At 42.0% G+C, this 20336-nt stretch overlaps 1 long non-coding RNA gene across 3 annotated transcripts; it reads right to left on the reverse strand.

Annotated features, from left to right (window-relative positions):
* Positions 1-87: 87 nt before the first annotated feature.
* Positions 88-20207, reverse strand: LOC131835978 (uncharacterized). Of its 3 annotated transcripts, XR_009355440.1 has the most exons (6): positions 20078-20207; positions 19545-19719; positions 18448-18574; positions 17217-17277; positions 5982-6212; positions 88-851 (listed from the first exon to the last, which is right to left on the reverse strand). It is a non-coding gene; the product is annotated as an uncharacterized LOC131835978 (long non-coding RNA). The 3 variants fall into 3 exon arrangements; XR_009355438.1 differs by having other exon boundaries at positions 19545-20207; XR_009355439.1 differs by lacking the exon at positions 18448-18574 and having other exon boundaries at positions 19545-20207.
* Between the last annotated feature and the right edge of the window lie 129 nt (positions 20208-20336).

The following is a 20336-nucleotide window of genomic DNA, read 5'->3' on the forward strand; positions in this document are numbered from 1 at the left end:
GGTCCCAGGGAATTCTTTGGTGGCCCATTGACCTGCTTGAAAAATGAGTCTGAGATCAAACTCCAGTAAGCTTCGTGAGTCTTAGGTTTTACTGAGAGACAAACATGACAGCTGCAAGTTACATAATTTTTTTTTTTTAAAAGTCAGCTTCATTGAGGTACGATTTATACACAATGAAATTCTTTAATTTTAAGCACAATTCAGTAAGACAGAAGTGTTTATTTTCACATAACCACCACCACAGTCATGTTATAGAATAATCATATCACCTCAGAAAATTCCCCTGTGCCCCTTTTAGTCACTCCCTCCCACTTTCCCCAGCCCAACTGCTGAACTTCTTCACACCATTGTAGTTTTGCTTTTTCTTAAATTCCATATAAATACAAATCATCTAGCTTTTTCCAACTGGATTCTTTCACTCAGTATGACGCTTTTGAGAGGCGTTTGTGTTGTTTTATATATCAAGAGTCCAGTTCTTTTTATTACAGAGCAGAATTCTGCTTAGATGAACCCATTTGTAATTCATGCTCCAGTTGAAGGACATCTGAGCTGTTTCCAGTTTGGGGCTATTATGATAAAGCTGCTAGAACATTCACCTACAAGTCCTTGTGTGGACAAATGTTCATTTCTCGTAGATAAGTACCTCTTGGGTAAATGGGATTGCTGGGTCATACAGTGAGTGTATATTTCACCTTATTAGAAACCACACAGCGTTTCTGGAAGTAGTTGCACTCTGCCTGGCAGTAGGATCAGCAAGATTACCTTCCGGACTGTAGCAGAGGTGACCATCGCATATCCTCATGATGAATCAAGTTTGTGTTCATCCCCGATGGCTGGGAGTTTCTTCATCCCTGCAGAGTGAGAGGAAAGCTCTAAACTGGGTCACTGACCCCTACCCTCACCCTTGTCCCCCCTACCCTTCTATGATCTTGCTGTGCTGGGCACTGGCCTGAGTGCCAAGCACAGAAGCGGGTCAAGGCAGTTTATACATAATGTATGGATTGTCTGGGAATTAAGTTTCCACCCAAAGCAAAAAGCCCTAGTTGCTTGGCTTTCAATTAACTATTCATTTGTTTGGCTACAGGATCCCCCATTGAACAATAGGCAAGACATAATTCTAAATGGACCCAGCAGACAAAGCCAGATCCCTTTTCCTAGCAAGACAATTAACCAGAACCAGTTATCAGTTACAGTCAATAAACATTTGTTAAGCCACACCAGGATAGTGTGCAGGGAGTCAATGTTTCTTGCAACCTTACTGTCCTTGCCTAAGCACTCTGTGGATATTGTCATTGTTCCTGGACAGATGATTAAATGAAAATTTGGAGATGGGAATTAATCTGCCTGAGGCTTCCTAGCAGAAGTCAGAGCGGACTCCCAGGTCTTTCTGCTATGCCATTTCTTTCCTGGGGGCCCTGAATGGTAGCCAGGGGATGGGAGTGGGGGCAAGACCAATGTGCATGAAACAAGACAATCCAGCTTTTCACTTGGGGCATTCCTAAAAAGCTGACCATCGCATAAAACTGTTTTCCCCATAAGGGAATTATTTAAGTTGGGAGCTTGTTCCTGGTTAAGGTCTTGGCATAAATGAAGTGACGAAAATCTCATTCCTATAAGCAAAGTTATTACAAGTAGAAACTCTTATAATAACTTATTAGTGAAACTGTGCTCAGTCTTTGCAAAATAAGCCTAAAGACAGTGTAGGCATTAATTACACAAAGGGGCCTATCACCCTGCACATTTTTTTATGCAACATGAAAAACCTAACTAGATCTTTGATATAATTTAAAGCTAATATGCTAAAAATGGTGAACAGTGAACATTTAATAAGAGATGCTTTTATTTGTCTTTAGAAAAGCATTGGGGAAAAAATCCCATTGGCTTTGTCTTCTTTATAAAAGTTGGGCTGAGATATTAAATGAGACCTTATTTCTCTTTGGTCACATTCTTACTCCCCATGGCTAGCTAGGGTGAGCAAATGGGCATCAGGGGTCTTTGAACCACCTGAAACTGTACCCAACATGATTTGAGGATTATATTTTTTCGGTAATTATAGCCTTTGTCAGATCCCCCAAGGTCTCTGGGATACAGCCACGAGTTTGAATCACTTCTTTCTCAGTTTTTTTTTTCTCTTGCCAGCAGCAGCATCAAAAATACTCCACTGACTTTATGGGAGTGCTCAGAGTTGGAATTATTTTCTTTTAAAAAGCATCTGGATCAGGGCACCTGTCTGGCTCAGTCAGTGGAGCATGCAACTCTTGATCTCAGGGTCATTAGTTCAAGCCCCACATTGGGCATAGAGCTCATGAAAAGAAAAATAAATGAATAAATAAATAAATAGACAAAAACCTGAGACACACCTAAAATAAAAGGATACGGAAAGGATGAAAATAAAATGATGAAAGAAGATATACCAGCGACATGCTAACTAAAAAAGAGCTGGTGTAATTATATAGATATGAGACAGACTACACTACAAAGCAAAATGTATTATTAGGGCTCTTATCATTATCATGATAAAAGGTTTAATTCATCAAGAAGATACCATAGTTCTAAAGTTGTAAGTACCTTCTGAAATAGCATTCAAACATATAAAATAAAAATTTATAGAACTATAGAAAAAATAGACTAATCCAATATAGGGGGTGTATATTTTATCAGTACAATGCTTTCAATTATTGGTAGGTTAAGAAAGATTTTTTTTTTAAAATTTTTAAAAGGTTTTATTTATTTATTTGACAGAAAGAGAGATCACAAGTAGGCAGGGAGGCAGGCAGGGAGTTGGGGAAGCAGGCTCCCTGCTGAGCAGAGAACCCAATGCGGGGCTTGATCCCAGAACCCTGGGATCATGACCTGAGCTGAAGGCAGAGGCTTTAACCCACTGAGCCACCCTCAAGAAAAATTTTAAATAATAGAGCCAACCAGCCTGATTTACTGGATGTTTACAAATTATTCTGCATCCATTCATCAAGGAATAGACATTATTTTCAAGTACACATGAACATTTCTAAAAACTGACCATATAAAAGGTCATAAAGCTAGTTTCAATAAATTTCAAATAATATGGTTTACATAAACCACTTTTTATGACCTATGGCCATAGATCTAAGTTATGCAATTAAATTAGAAATCTGAAACAGAAAGAAAAATGATACCCTCCCCAAGTTTTGGAAATTAATTAGAAAGTACACTTCTAAATAATTTATGAGTCAAGTAAGAACTCATAATAAAAACTGAACACTGTATAGAGACTGTTACATGATGTGATAAGAATTCTACATAACAAAACTAGTGGATGCAGCAAAAATGGTAATTATAGGGAAATTTATAGCTTTAGATGCTTATACTAGGAAAAAAAAAGACTGAAAATTAATGAGCTAGAGGAAAGCAGAGTGGAGGGAAAGGAAGGAATAAAAAGGGAAGAAAAACCCCACCAGAAACTCAGAGCATACGGAAGAGGTAAAGATGAGAGCATAAACTAATGCCACGGTCAACAAATGTGCAATAGAGATGACCAACAAGCTGACACCAGATAAAATAGACCCTCTGGTAAGAGTCATTAAGAAAGAGGGTAATAGCATGCATGAATAATAGAGATAAAGAAGAGAAGAAAGCTGCAAATACTGAAGGGATTAAAAAGATAGGGTGAACATACCACGGATAACATTACATCAGCGAATTTAAAAACTTAAAGGGAAACGTTTCTAGAAAAATATAGTTTGTCAAAGAGATAACAAAAAAGCCCGAGTTTTCAATAGTATTACAGAAATTGAATCAGTGGCTTAAAAAAAAATTAAGCTTCACTGGTTTTTAGGCAATTCCTAGCAGGTTTTCATAGGATAAATTAATTTTATTTTATTTTACTTTATTTTTAAGATTTATTTATTTTAGGGAGAGAGAGTGAGCTAGAGTGCATGCGGGGTAGGAGAGGGTGGAGGGAGAGAATCTCAAGCAGACCTCCTGCTGAGCGTGGAGCTGGGAGCAGGGCTGGATCCCACAGCCCTGAGACCATGACCTAAGTCAAAATCAAGAGTCGGATACTTAACACTGAACCAACTGAGCCACCCGAACACCTCTAATTTTATACCAACTCTTATAAAGAATATCAAAAGAAGCAATACTCCCCAACTCATATGAGATTAGTACAACCTTGAAATAGAATGAGCCAAGACTCTGCGAGAAAGTAACATACCAGAATCCCTCATGAACATAGATGGAAATGCTTTAAACAAAATATTAGCAAATCAAGTCTAACAGTGTATGATAAAGACAATTTATCATGACTAAGCTGGATTTATTCCAGAAAAACTAGGATGATTCAACATAAAACCCGGTAACGTTAACTCTTCACATAAGTGGGTTAAAGGAGAAGTTATATGATTATCTCAACAGAAGTAGTAAAAGCATTCAGTAAAAGTCAACATCCAATCATGAAAAAAGCCCTTAGTAAAGCAGGAATAAAATGAAACTTCCTAACATTAAAGGGTTATCTTTTTAAAAAAAGCCTTCAGTAGTCCACATTCTTTTTTTTTTTTTTTTTTAAAGATTTTATTTATTTATTTGTCAGAGAGAGAGGGAGCGAGCACATGCAGACAGAGACAGAGAGAAGCAGGCTCCATGCTGAGCAAGGAGCCCTTTGTGGGACTCAATCCCAGGACGCTGGGCTCATGACCTGAGCTGAAGGCAGCTGCTTAACTAGCTGAGCCACCCAGGCACCCCCAGTAGTCAACCTTCTTAACGGTGAATCATTGAAAGTCGCTATTCCTTTAAGAGCAGAACAAGATAAAGGTGTCTGCTCCATAGGGCAAGCTTAGCACAGATAGAAGGAGAATGAAGGAAACAATATTGTTACTGGCTGCAGCTAGTGTAACTGTGTACATAGAAAACAATAAACGAATCTACAAATCAGATCATTGAAATTCTTAGAATCACGAATTGGTATAACTGAAAGACACTTTGCAATATTTCTTAAAACTGAACTAGAATAGATTACGGAGAAATCCTTGTGCGTGTGTAAGAATATTCGTCGCAGGACTGTTTACAACAGCAAAATAGCAAAAAATTGGAGGCTACCGAATGTCCATTGAGAGAAGAACGTATAAATAAAAAGCCTACACATTCAGCTAGTGAATGTACTACAGCTACACACATAACCTGGTCGAATATAATTAGAACATTTATATTTTCAAATATAAAATAAAACAAATATTTTCCATATAAATTTTTTATAAACCTGAAAAAGGTAGGTTGCAGAAAATGGCACTGTCACGATACCACACTTATTGTAAAGCTCCAGCAAGTAAACTAAACAATATTTTGTTTGAGGTTGATTACGCATATGATAAAGCTACATATTTAAAAAAAATTTTTTTTGATGTATCAAGGCATTAAGCTTTTTACAGAGCAGCCTGTAGTTACTCTCCTTCACCACTACATGACAGGCTAGTCCGTCAGTAAAGTCATTCCTAAAAGGAAAAGGCTGATGAGAGGGGAGATGCTGCGTACGTAATGGCTGCGTTCTAGTGGCCAGGAGCCTGCCGGGGAATTCTGAGTGTTCACACGTGCAGTGGGGCAGCTCAGATGCGCCTTACTCTGGCTAGGATTTCGAAGCCAGGGGGCCAGGCTTTTTTTTTTTTTTTTTTTTTTTTTGCCTTTCTTTTGGCCTGGCTATGGAACCATTTTGCAAACTTAAAAGTGTATCTGCTGGAATGTTGATTTTTATTTCTCAGTTTTTCTGTTTCCCAAGGTGGTGGTTCCTAAAAGAACAGCATGGGGCATGGAGTTTATTACTTGGTCTCCCTCGTGGCAACTGACACGTCCTCTTCTGTGTTTATGGATCTGGGTCTATTGTTTTTCAGCACTAGCATTAGAACTATGCTTCAATAAACATCTGCATGACCTGGTAATCATATATACAGGAATATTTAAGTCTTGGTAACAATCGTTAAAATAGCGAAACAATAGTCATCAAAATAACTCACAGAAATCATGATGCCCAATAGCTTTTTCATGTGATGTGCTTGCCTGAGGTTGGCAGAGACTTGTTTCAGCAGCCAGTGTTAGGACAGCAAGTGGCAACAGGACCCCAGTCACCCACTTCTCTCTTCATTCTCTAAACCTGCCTTGCTGGCCCAATACATTAGCCACTAAGCCACATGTGGCACTGAGTGCTTGCAGTGAGATGTGCCCCAATACATCTTGGATTTTGAAGACTTAATATGAAAAAAAAAAGGTAAATATGTTAATAATTATTCGTATTAATTACCTATTGAAATGATACTATTTTAGATACTTTAAGTTAAATAAAATATACTATTAAAATTAATATAATCTGTTTCTTTTCAGTTTCTTAGAAATTTAAAAATTACTAGAAATTTTAAAATTACATACTGCACGGCTTACATATGTGATTCATATTACTAATTCCATTGGACAGCACTGCTCTGGATGTTACTACTCTGGATGCTTGCGATCCCTGCCTCCGGAGCCAACCTCATGGCTAAGGTCTCCACCTTCCGCCCGGGGAAGGGTCCTGGGGGCCTCGTGGGGATGGTCAGGACGGGGTGCTGCGGTATTCTTGGCGCTGCTCTTCGTCTATTCAGATCCAGAGGCGGAGCGTGAGTTGCGCCGCGCGGAGGTGACGGTCCCGCTGGGAGTTGCCTGTCTGCCTGGTTGAGGCAGTGGGTCCTTGGGAAGGTAAGACACCTGGCCGGACTGTCTCCCGACTCGGCCAGGGCGCGGCACCGGCGTCAGCGGCTGGAAGGAGCCACAACCCACCAGCACGCCCGTCTGAGCTGAAAAAGAAAGCGTGCCCTGGTCGGGCTTTGAGCTTGGGGAGAGATGGGCGGGTCTTCCTCCTTCCAACCATCCTCAATCTTTCTTGTGTTTGTTTGTCTCTTCTCCGCAGCTCTAGGCACTCCTTGGAGACAGGCCAAACCACGAAAATTGTGGAATTTCTATGATTCCGCCTGTGGCTAAATACTAGTGATATCTGCATTTAAAACTGGCATTACACATTACAGAGAATGGTAAAAATTCATGCTAATAATGAAAATCTTAAGTTGTTCCTGACATTTCCTTTTCTTTTTTCTTTTTTTTTTTTTAAAGATTTTATTTATTTATTTGACAGAGAGAGGTCACAAGTAGGCGGAGAGGCAGGCAGAGAGAGAGGAAGGGAAGCAGGCTCCCTGCTGAGCAGAGAGTCCGATGCGGGACTTGATCCCAGGACCCTGAGATCATGACCCGAGCCGAAGGCAGCGGCTTAACCCACTGAGCCACCCAGATGCCCTGTTCCTGACATTTTCAAACGGTTGAAAAATTTTTAATTTGTAATTGTGGTATATAATACACGCCACATAAGATGTACCATCTTCACCATTTCAACTGTGTGGCTCAGTCACATTAAGTATATTTATATTGCTGTGTGACCAGTCTCAGATTTTAGTGTATGTGCTGCCCAAATGAGCAAGGTGCAACCAGTCTCCAGAATTTTTCACCGTGCAAAACCGGAACTCTATACCCATGAAACACTGACCTTCCATTTCTTTCTCCCACTAGTCCTGGCAACCACCATTCTGCTTTCTGTTTCTATGAGCTTGGCTGAAACTCTGTAACATTTTTCTTTTTGCTATAGTTTAATTCAGTTAGTATAATGTTCTTAAGGATCATGCATGTTGTGGCATGGGTCAGAATGTCCTTCCTTGTTAAGACTGACTAATTTTCCACTGTATGTGTATACCATGTTCTTTATCCATTCACCCATCAAGGAAGATTTGTGTTACTTCCCCCTTTTGGCTATTGAATAATGCTGCTATGAACAGGGGTTTACAAATACCTCTTTCCAATTTTTGGCTAAAATAATCAAGATTGCAATTAATATCTTTGTATACAACCACTTTGCACACATGTGAGTGTATCTGTAGGATACATTCTTAAAGGTAAATGGGTCAAAGGGAATGTACACTTTATAATTTGTTCAAGATTACCAATCTGCTGTCCATAGAGGTTAAACGATTTTATAACAACCTAATGCCGTATGTTTTCAGTCAACGATCTTTGGCAATACAGTAGATTAGAAATAGAATTTCTGTCAGTAAGAATGAGTGGAAACATGTACAATATGTTGAGACCCACGAGTTTGGAAGGATACCACAAATACTCCCAAATTTTCAAAGTTCACTTCTGGAGGATGCTAGGGAAATAATTTACTGGTTTGAAAAAAAGCAAATGAAAACAAAAGGCAGGAGTCGAGCGTGACCTATCTTTGCTACGTCAACACTTTATATCGTATATCAGGATAGCCAGATAGCTGATGGAAGGAATTTTCTCTTTCTAAAAATATTCTCGTTGTTAAGTGGAGAAGGAATGATGCAACCACTGAAAAGAGCGGTGGACAGTGATCACCAATGATCACAAAAGAGAGACAAAGTAAGAAAGAGACAGCTAGATATCCTGTGGCCCCCGACAGGCGATCATTACACTGTCTCTGAACTATACTTCCCTGACATCTAAACTTGAATCTGATCAAGTCACCAGGGTTAATTGCCAACTACCAAGTTACAGAAGAAATCAGGGTAAGAACACGTTGAGCAATATATCAAGGGGATGGGATCAGCAAAATCCAGACTGTAGGAAACTCAAGCGACCTAGTTTCTTCAATAAATAAATTAAAAGGAAAAAAAAAAAAAAGGAGGAGGGAGGAGGAGTCTTTAAAATAAATTCAAGGTGGGGTGCCTGGGTGGCTCGGTCAGTTAGGTGGCTGTCTTGGACTCAGGTCATGATCCCAGAGTCCTGGGATCAAGTCTTGTGTTGGGCTCCTTGCTCAGTGGGGAGTCTGTTTCTCCCTCTCCCTTGGCCTTCTGCTCCTGCTGCTTGTGCTCTTTCTCTCAAATAAATAAATACAATCTTTAAAAAAGGTAAATTTAAGGTTCATAGCAGCCAAATGTAACATATAGGCCTCTTTATATTCTGATTCAAACAAAAAATATGTGTTATTATTTGTAAGACGATTGGGAATTTGAACCCCAATTTGATATTTAATTATATTAAGGAATCATTGTCAATTTGAAGGTACTATGGTATTAGGCTCTTTTATCATAACATTTTAGATATTAGGATATTGTTTTGTAGCTTTGTGGCGTCATGGATAGGTTAAAAAAATCTTATCTTTTAAAGATCTACTAAAATAATTATTGATAAAATGATACGACGTCAGAGATTTGCTTCAGAATAACACAGTGGGAGTGTGTGTGGGATGGAGTGCGGATGAACCAAGACTGACTATGAGCTGATGACTGCTGAATCTGTGTGATGCATACCCTACAATTCTCTGTACTTTTGTTCATGCTGGAATTTTTCCAAACAAAAGAGTTTATTCGAAAGAGAATGAAAAGAGAGTAATTAGGAAAAATAGGTACAAATAGCTCTTTGTAGCAATTTTAATGTTAAAAAAAAGGAGCAAAAAGGAAAAAGAATAGCTAGGAGGGTCAATAGAAGGTTTTTTGTTTTTGTTTTTGTTTTTAACTAATCTCTCTGCCCAACATGGAGCTGGAACTCACAACCTGGAAATCAAGAGTTACACGCTCTACCAGTTGAGCCAGCCAGGTGTCCTAATAGGAGGGTATTAAAAAAAAAAAATTAGAGACACCTGGGTGGCTCAGTTGTTAAGGGATTGCCTTCAGCTCAGGCCATGATCCCAGGGTCCTGGGATCAAGCCCCCCATCAGGCTCCCAGCTCCGCGGGAAGCCTGCTTCTCCCTCTTGTCCCCCCTGCTTATGTTTCCTCTCTTCGCTATGTCTCTCTCTGTCAAATAAATAAATAAAGTCTTTTAAAAAAATTTAAAAAGAAAAAGAAAAATTATTCAAGTATTACATATATATGAAAAAGCAAGTAACTCAGTACCTCCTCATCAAGTAAATATTTCCCATGAATGAAAAAAGATCTTTTATTGCAGCTTTTTGGGTAAACACTTCAGTAAAGCACATAAGCATTAAACTCAACCGATTTTAGAAATGAGTGTCTCCATGTAATCATCATCCAAGTCAAGAATAAAACATTTGTAAAATGCTAGAAACTTCCTGTCTTCTGCCAGACAATAAATAACCCCTGCAAAAGGTAACCTCTCTTCTAAGATCTATCATCAAAGATAAGTTTTGTTTTCTTTTGAACTTCACATAATGGAATCACACAGTAGTTACTCTTTTGTATCGTTTCTTTTGCATATATATATGTATATATATATATATATGCAATACATATATATATATATATATATCAGGGAAGAAAAAAGGAAAAATTTTGAGAGAGCCTTTGTACCAACCTGTAACAACAATAAATTATGGACCAAGGAGTGTTATTTATGAATTCTTGGCATCTGAGTTCCAATTTCAAAAAGAAAGGAAAACAATGCATAATTTCAAAAAGTAAATAAAATAGGAAACAAATATATGAAAAAATCCAACATTTTTAGGACTCAAGCAAATATATATCCATATACCAATGAGATATTAGTTATACTATCAAGTTAGCAAATAAAAATATTAATATCCAGTGTTACGAAGAGTTTGGTGAAACAGGGCCCTCGCGCTGGGCTAGAAGGTATGTAAATTGGTAAAATTATTTAAGAAAGCAATTGGTAATTGTTGATCAAGGTTCTAAACAGTTTTCTACATTTTATCTTAGTAATTCTACTTCTTGGAATCTAGCGAAGGATATTTTTTCGACAACCCAATATTCTATAACAAATCCACTGGAATGGTTTTTATAAAATTGTGTAATATGGGGGTTGCCTGAATGGCTCAGTTGTTAAGCGTTTGCCTTCGGCTCATTTCATGATCCCAGGGTCCTGGGATCAAGCCCCACGTCGGGCTCCCTGCTTGGTGAGGAGCCTGTTTCCCCTCTCCCTCTCCCCCTGCTTGTGCTCCCTCTCTCACTATTTCTCTCTCTGCAAAATAAATAAATAAAATCTTAAAAAAAAAAGATTGTGTAATATGATGGGAAATTATGATATAATATTAAGGTTTTTTTTTTTAAAGCAGGCAATATCAACAAAGGCAAATATTACAAATAGCATATATTATACATTTTGAATATAAATATGTAGAAAACAAACTAACCCAACATCTGGGAGGAGAAGATTTAGCCTTTACCCCTGGTAAACTCACAGTATGGAAGGGATAGATGGCAAAAGTAGGCAAAAGTACGCAGGCCTCCATTTTTTTTGAGAAAGGGAATTTCGGGCTAAGAAGCTGGTCTTGTTGAGTAAGAACTGACACCACCCATATCAACATGACACAACTGTTCCAGAAAATTCTTGCCTAGGAAGATAAATAGATTAATTGCTAGCTCAAGAAATTAATTTATCTGGGCAAATAGTTTGCTCATCTGGACATGACAGATGACTGCTTTCCTATCAAGACCACTGACCACACACAGAGGCAAAGAACTAACCATTATGACAAAGTTTATTTATCAAGACTTGTTTCAGGACCCTTGCTTCTCTGAGTCTATGAGTCCTAAACTGTCTTACTTTTCCCAGACTGCCCAATCCCCATCAATTTTTTGCTTTGGAAAACCACTTCAAACCACTTGAGCCCAGACCCCCAAATCCTATATATGTCCTTTCCTGAAATCTCCTTTCTGAGACACTACCAATCTCTATCAAGCTGTTATTCTCCCTTGTGCAGTAAATATCTAATAGAATTATGTTGCTTGATTAACAGGTTTCACGGGTGTTCTTTTGGGGAGTTGAGAGCGGACAAGATCTGTGAATTCAAATGAGAAAAAAACCTGATATTTGTTTTCCTAAACTTATAACTGAAATTGAACATTTCCTTCAACTAGGAATATAAGCAAAACCACAGTGACTGTAGCCATGTCACCCCTAAAAATTATGACCACTGGTCACCAATAAAAATTACAGGTATTTTCAATCTATATTAGATCTATCATATCTATCTCAAAATATCATTTATGCTCACCACTATTTTAAAATTAATGCAAGGTCAGAGCTGTGAAGGCTCTGAGATTTTACCCAACCTGCAAGCTAACAAGTCAGCTTGCCAGTTTCATGGATCATGAGAGAAGACACAGAACTCCCGAGTCCGAGATGACAGACTTTATTATTCACAGCAAAAAGGGGTAGTCAGAGTATCAATGTATTTGTGCAGTTTCCCTGATTTCTATTTCCACAGGGATGGTGGGTGAGGGGTGGGGCAGATCACAAGGACACAGGTAGCAGATTTTGTTAGAAGACAGGAATTTAGGGCTCAGGGCTGGTGTATTTTTGAGCAAGCAACAAATGTAGGCAAGCAGCATATAAGCTAGTCTGGTTGCATACGTGTTTAGCTACTGATGCTGCTCAGTTTCAAGCAATGGAGAAGCCGTGCAGTCTGGCACACTCAGCAAAAGTGTACAGGGACAATCAGGACCCATGTGGACTGTCTCTCCAACATGTAGTACTAGACCTTGCTCTTAATGCCTTTTTAAAGGAGCAGATACTTTATCATATCATCACTTTTTTTTTTTTTTTTTAAGATTTTACTTGTTTACTTTTGCAAGTGAGAGAGAAGGAGCATGCACAGGAGTGGAGAGGGGAAGGGGAGAAGCTGACTTCCCACTGAGCAGGGAGCCCATTGAATGATGTGAGGCTGATCCCAAGACTCTGGGATCATGACCTGAGCCAAAGGCAGACGCTTAACTGACTGAGCCACTCAGGTGCCTTCATCATTGCGCTTTTATATTTTAAGATCACTGGTTTCCTTTGTTATTTTAATTAATATATGCATATAAATGCATTATTCGGAGAAGGGGTTGGTAGGCTTAACCAGATTGCCAAAGGAGTCCCTGGCACAAATAAGGTCAAGAGATGGAAGATTTTAAAAAAATATTTTCATTATTGATGAGAAAATAAACTGTTATATAACTCCATTACTCAGGAAAACTTGTTCAGAGTTCTCCTTGTCAAGAAAGCAGAGTGGGAAGGGCCCTGGTGCCAAATCCAGGAGACCAGAATTTGGGTCTCAGCTACATGAAGGCCCCACTAGTTACTTAAACATTTCATCCAGTTTTCCTCAACTGTAATGTGAGAAACTTGTCACCTAACTCAGTGTCTGACTGGCTCAAAACAAGACTGAGAGATGTACTCTTACACGTTGCCTGTGGGAGTGTAAACTAAATATGTTTCTGGAGATTAACTTTGGTTCTATGTGCTCAAAAACATTCAAATCCTTTGAGCAAGCAAATCCATTACTAGAAATTAATTATTATTAGATGTAATCAGATGTACAGACAAAAATGCAATTGAAAAGATGTTCGTGGCAGTATTATTTATAATTGTTGCAGTTTTGTAAACATCTTGAATGTCCAGTAATTGCAGAAATTGTGGCACATCTATACTGATAAATGCTGTCATTATGAATCATCAGAGCAGAATATTTTGTGACATTAAAAGATGCCCATGATTTGGCGTGCCTAGGTGGCTCCGTTGGTTAAATGTCTGCGTTCCACTTGGGTCATGATCCTGTGGTCCTGGGATGGAGACTCACATCAGGCTCCCTCTGCCTGCCTCTCCCCTTTCTTGTGCTCTTTCTCTCTGTCAAATAAATAAAATCTTAAAAAAAGAAATGTCGGTGATTTTATGTTGGTGGAAAAAAATGCAAACTCTGTGAGGTGCCTCCAATTCTGTTTAATGAATTATATACATGTATATAGGCTTAGAAAAAAAACTAGTTGGAAATTTTCTGAAAATGTTATTGCTAGTGGTATGATACATATATATATATTAGAAAATTTTAAATTCACGTTAATAAATTTGCCCTTGTATTTCTCAATAAGCATATGATGCTTTGTAATAAAAGAAGCAAATAATTTTATTTTTTAGTTTATTTTGTTATTTTTTAAGATTTTATTTCTTCATCTGAGAGAGAGAGCATGTGTGCACAAGTTGGGGGGAAGGGGGAAGAAGACTCCCCACAGAGCTGGGAGCCTGTTTTGGGGGCTCCATGTGGGCTTCATGTGGGGCTTGATCCCAGGACTTGGAGATCATGATCTGAGTGAAAGGCAGGCGCTTAACCATCTGAGCCACCCAGGCATCTTGAGAAGCAAATTATTTTAAAAAGCAACTCAAAATTAAGGTTATTTGTGTGAAAGTGCTTTGACAATCATATTGTGCTACATAAATGTGTAATGATATTAGTGTTTTTCTGGAAATCGAGAAGCACAGTTGGATTCATGTTTAAATCAATAAATTTGACTGCAAGGAAGAAAAATTGGTCAGTGGGAGGGCTATGTTTTGTGCAGCTCTGCAGCAGGCAGGCTCCCTCTGATTCCTCCTGCTTCCCTCCCCCTGCCGCCTGTCTCTCACTCCTGTTTGTTTTTCTCCTCCATGCACCATCCAGGCCTCCTTCCTCCGAAGGAGGCTGTCTGGTCTTGTCTACTGGGCTCAATCATGCCTCAGAAATGGAAAAAGCCCCAAGGCTGGGGCCTGTCTGGCTTGAAGAGCTGGGGCTCAGTTTTGAGTGTGACATCAAAGTGCATAATGAGGGTTTTGCTGCAGATTCCAGGCTAGAGGGCAGGTGTGGGTGGCGCCATGGTTATAGGCTTCTGGGCTGTGGCCCCAAAGGAATGCTGAAGCCATCTGGCTGGATGCAGGTGAGGAAAAATCTGCTTTTTCTGTGGGAGGATTTGAGAGCATCTTGTGGTCTCCCTCACCCCGAGCTTCTGGTGCCAATTCACTGTCTAGTGCTCCTGACATCTCCACTGTTAAGGAAGTGTATATAGGTCCTCTGGAGGCAGCAACCTATCCTAATACTAGGATTGAGGCTCTGGAATTAGGCAGACTTGGTTAGATTTGGATCCCAACTCCACTGCTGCTTGGAACCATCACTCAGTGTCTAAGAGCCTGGGTCTCAACATCTATAAATGATGACAAAAGCACTCACATGCACCAGGCACACAACAGGCACAGTTCTAGGGGCCTTTCTTATTATTAACTCATTTGATCTATGCAGTCACCTTACTGGGCACTTGCTGTGATCATCATGTCCATCTTAGATATGGGGAAACTGCAGCTGGGTGGGTTGACTCACTTGCCCAAGGCCTCACAGGATCAGTACCAGGATGAACCCAAGCAGTGTGGCTCTAGAGTTTGCATTTAACAACCACGTTTGGAAGCCTCACTGTAAGATGAGTCAACAACAATAACTATGATTTATTAGCAGCTCACTTAGTGCCAAGCATGACGCTAAATGCTATTCAGGAACTTCTCATCCGTGTGTCTCCATGCCTGGATGAGGCGGGGACTGTCGTTATGTGCTAACATTGACCTGCAGCACAGCCCATGGTATACAAGGCCCTCCGGGAAAGGCTGGGCCTTGGCAAGGTTGTCACAGTATAGAAGAGCTAGGATGTGTCCATAAATAAATGTGATTCATGTAGAATCGGAGCTGAGAGATTATCTGGTTTCAACTCATTTTTTTTACTGAGGACAAGAACCGACTTGCTTTGTTTATTCCCATAGAGTTTGGAGGAAGAACCACTGAAAGAACAATAGGCAACAGTTATTGGGTTCCCAGGCCCTGTGTGAGTGTGTTTATATCCTTCAACCCTCACAAGAGCCAGACAGGAGAGGCCCTGTTATTATGCCCATTTCGCAGATGAGGAAACAGATATGGAGAAGTTAATATGCAGCTCATCCCACCTCCCACAGCTAGCAAGTGGCAGAGCTGGGATGCTGGCTGTGAGTTCCAGAGCTCGGCCACTAAACCACCATGCTCTGGGCCACCCCGATCACTGAAGGTGGTTAAGGAGCCTAGGAGGTGGATCAGGTAGATCAGAAAGTTCTTTGTAGATTACAAAGAGCTGTATAGACACAGCTTCTTATTAGAAAGAAGAGTCCCGAGAGAGTTATAAAGTCATATAAAAGGATGCCTGGGTGGTGGCTCAGTCGGTTAAGCGTCTGCCTTCAGCTCAGGTCATGATCCTGGGGTCCTGGGATGGAGCCCCGCTCAGTGGGGAATCTGCTTCTCCCTCTGCCTCCCTCTGCTCATGTTCTGTCACTCACTCCTCTCTCTCTCTCTCTCTTTCATAAATAGATAAAATCTTAAAAAAAAAAAAAGGCAAAAAAAAAAAAAAACCAAAAAAAAAAAAACCCCCAAAGTGGTATAAAGCCCAGGACAAGACCAAGGACTATCTCTAGGATGAGATGGCTTTGCTTCGGACTTGGACCCATGCTAAGTAGGAATGAAAAATGTCCAAGGGTGGGGGAGTGTTATGGGGTGGTGGTGGGGAAGGTTCCCTCTAGTTCTCCCCCATTAGCTCAGGATGGCTGATCAGATTAGCCCATGGGCATGCTGGTCCAGGTGAAGTGGTGATCAGGACCACAGAGAGAGCCTTGGGGACCTACAGAGAGCAAGCTGGTGGGTGGGACCACTCAGAGGGGGATAAATGAAGGCACAGAAGGCTGGTAGCAGGGCCAAAAATGGGAGTGAGACAGCCCGAATTCAAATCCTGCCATTCTATGACATTCTGATTAGGAGGCCACTGCCAAGCTACACAACATCTGTACCTCAGTTTCCTCATCTGAAGAATGGGAACAAAAATAGTGAGTCTTCAAAGGCTCATGCAAAACTGACATGCTCATTTGTTTCAAGTGTTTACTCTGATGCATGGCACACATGCATTTCTGATAAGAGCTAGCCATTGCTATTTGTTATTATTGTCCCAGGAAGCCTGAGTGGTGTCCTGATTCAGGGAGGAATGGGGTTAGAAGGAAAGCAGACACGTACGACTACTGCAATCTGCTCCTGGTAAATCGAAATCCGCTGGGGGTGAACTGGATTACAGAAGACACGGACTGGCTCCCCTCTTTCCCACCTTAGGTTTTGTTTCCGAGAATCATTGGCTCTGCTGTTCAGGGAAAGGTAAGGAGTAGAAGGACGAGGAGATAAAGGCCAATGGGCCACCAGTCCTCTGGGCTAATACGGAAGGGTCAGCGGTGGTTTCTGAAGTTCTGTTGGCATTTCTGAACCCCTGTTAATTAGCCTCCTCACCCCTTTGCATACTGTGGATTTACTTTCCATTCTCACAAGCAGACACACTCCTGCAGGGAAAATGCAGATGGATGAGAAGTCTTTTCTTGAACAGATTAATGGCAGGATTGGAGGATGACTGTTGGGTGGGGACTAGGAAAAGTGAAATGAATGCAAATGTGTACTTACCCATACTCCTTTGCAGGGCCAAGCTGGGTGAAGGAACTTGCATGTTGCCATCACGTCAGCCCTGCAAGGAAAGTATTTCTTAGCTCCATGGTAGAAACTTGTCTGAGGCCACAGCTAGCCCATGGAGCAAGGAGTCCAACCCAGATGGATTCAGTACCAAGGATCATCCTTAATACAAAATCTGAGAAACTCCACTGACTCAGAGCTATCAGGCCAGGCCAGGCTGGCTTGGGGGAAAGGACTGTTCCATGGAAGGAAGGTATAGTTCATCCTGCTCGTAGGCCTCTTCCCAATCCCCACGAGTTGGAGTGCTGGAGGTCAGTCCTGTCTTTGGTCCAGGTGGAAGGTTGCAGTTTATTGTCATCAGCAAATTGACCTCCATCGGGATATTACTAGTTGCACTTCTATCTTCCTATTGTTCAGTTGCTCAGTAGGCACTTGTCACAGGTGTGGGGGATAGGTCAGGAGCACAAGGAGCTATTTCTGGGCTCTGGGCTTTGGGAAAGGAGCTATGTCCTGTTTACACATCCTCTCTCCAGATTTGCACAACCTGACCACAGAAATGTCATCTTCCAAGCCCAGGTAAATAGAGGCAACCAGATAAGTCTGGTTGGCCAATGGCTATTGAGTAACCAAGGGAGCCCAGAACCCTATAGTAGGCAACTATGAAAAATATAGAAGAAAAGAGCAGCCTAAGACTCCTGACCTCGGGCTGCTGGAGCAGAAGCATATTCCTATCGGGGGGAGGAGGTCACACAGTGCAAGTTTCGAGGCCCTCTCTCACATGAATGACTCTTGGTCCGGTCACCCCTCCCAGCAACCACCCACTTACACCACCAAATTGAGGTGTCAATGTTAGCGTGAACCCTAGTTTATCTTGCAAGAGTGAGAGGAGGAAGAAGGAAGTCTCTTACTCAATGATGAATAGCTGGCTGAATCAGGTCTCCCTCAGAAAACAAACTGAAGGGAAGAAAGAGCCTGTGTCTGGATCACCTTCTTCAAAAATTTAGGTGGGAAAATAAAAAAAAAAATGACACATGACAACAGGCTGGGCACAGAGGTGAGAAGGGATGGGGAGCCTGGTTGCTCTACAGAGCTAGGGGAGGAAACCAGTTAGAAGGGAGGCCCTGGTCACGCATCTAAATGTGTCCCTGCGAAGTCCCCAGGGGCCATAAAGCCTGTCAGGAACTGGATATTTTGCCAATTCTGAGAGCCCCAGAATGAAACTTACCAGCCTTCTCCTCTTTTCCATCAACAGAACTTCATCTTCAGCCCCCATGTTCAACATTGTTTTTGTTTAATATCTTCAGGGGGGAAAACAATGTTTGTGTAGGGATCTGCCAAGAGGTGAAGTTGTGCTGCCCAATAAAAGGACAGGTTTTTTTTGAGAAGTGGCCAAACCCCACCAATAGCTCTGTAACAGAGGGGAGGCCTACACCAACTAGGATTGGGGGTGGGGTGGGCTGGGGTGGGTGTCCAATGAAATAATTTATGTCAACTTGTTGAGCCCCGCCTGGTCTCTTGGGGCCAAATATGCGTATTTGTTCTTTCTTTGTGGTAGATATTGTCCTTTGGGGTTAAGTGGGAGAGAGGAAGACTTCCCTATTGAGCTTGCACATTTTGTGACTGTCCCAGGAGCTTCATCACCCCTGCCTTCTGCCATCCTAGTCCAAGACCTTTCTTCCTAAATAGCCTTCCTGCTTCTACACTTGCCTCCTAGTCTATTTTCCACATAGCAGCCAGAGCGATGATGATGATTATTATTATTATTATTATTATTATTTTAAGAGTTTATTTATTTATTTGACAGAGAGAGATCACAGTAGGAGAGAAGAAGGGAAGAGATCACAGAGAGAGAGGAAGGGAAGCAGGCCCCCTGCCGAGCAGAGAGTCCGATGCGGGACCCCGAGATCATGACCTGAGCCGAAGGCAGCGGCCCAACCCACTGAGCCACCCAGGCGCCCCCAGAGCGATTATTTTTAAAAATGTAAATTATCTTGTCCCTTTCTTGTCGAAAACTCTTCAAACGCCCCCATCACACTTACGAGTAGAAGTTAAACACTTCACCAAGGGTTACTGGGCGGGAGGGTGACCTGCACCCTGCTGACTTTGCCTCCCATCCTTCCTCCTACGGCCCATTCTGCGGCAGCCACACTGATCTTGGTTTCCGAGCCCGCCAAGACGGTGGCCTCCTTAGGGCTTTGGTACTGGCCTTCCCCCTTGCCTAGAATACCCTTTGTTCTTCTTACCTGCCCACTGGAATTAGCCGTCCCTCTATTGGCCTCACAGCAAACGGGTAATGATACGAACTCAACCGGGCTTGCCTACCATTTGCTCACTTGTCTACTGTTTTCCTCACAACACAAGCCCCGGAAGGGAAGGCGCCGCCGTGTCCGTCTTGTCTCTCACCCAATCTCTGGGGCCAAGCAGAGCCTGGCACGGAGTAGATCTCTAGTGTTCGTTAGATAAATGAGCTCTTCAAACCTGAACCATCCTGAGAGGTCTGTGAGAAAAGGGAGGTTCCGTCAGGCTGGGGATCAGAGTCCTGGTCTGTCTGAACACAGACCTCGCCTTCCTTTCAGACACCTCGCCCCTTTCCAGGGTGGGCGTAGCTCCCCCCATCCCTTCTCACACACTTGATCCCCTCTCTCTCCAGGGAGGACAGGCCCGAATTCCAAGCCCTTCCCCGCGTCTGGTGCCAGCCCCCAAGTCCTCCTACATCCTGGGGGCTCAGAGACACCGCCCTTTTCTTAAAATGGACCCTGTCGGGTGCGTGCAACCCCCCTCCCTGGGTCCCCAGTCAGGGCACAGAGGAGTCCCCGCACCATCTATGGTAAAATGGGACGAGATCCCCGGCCCACCCGTGGTATCGCCTCAGGTCCCTGACTGTGGCCCCCTCCCAAGCTAAAGAGCCCCCAGGCCGTGTGGGGGCGAGGAGGACGGTCCAGGCGTCAAGGGCAATGAGGACATTCAGGCCCGAAAAGGGGATAGGCTAACTTCGCGCAGTAGAACCTTTCTTCACCATGCCCTCGTTTGCCGGCCGGGCAGCTTTGGAGGAGACACCCAATTTAACCGTTCCTCCCGCTCGCACCCTCCCCCTCCCGGCCCAGTCTGCGGAGG

Source organism: Mustela lutreola, chromosome 7 (assembly GCF_030435805.1).
Source record: "Mustela lutreola isolate mMusLut2 chromosome 7, mMusLut2.pri, whole genome shotgun sequence".
Classification (NCBI taxonomy): Eukaryota; Metazoa; Chordata; class Mammalia; order Carnivora; family Mustelidae; genus Mustela; species Mustela lutreola.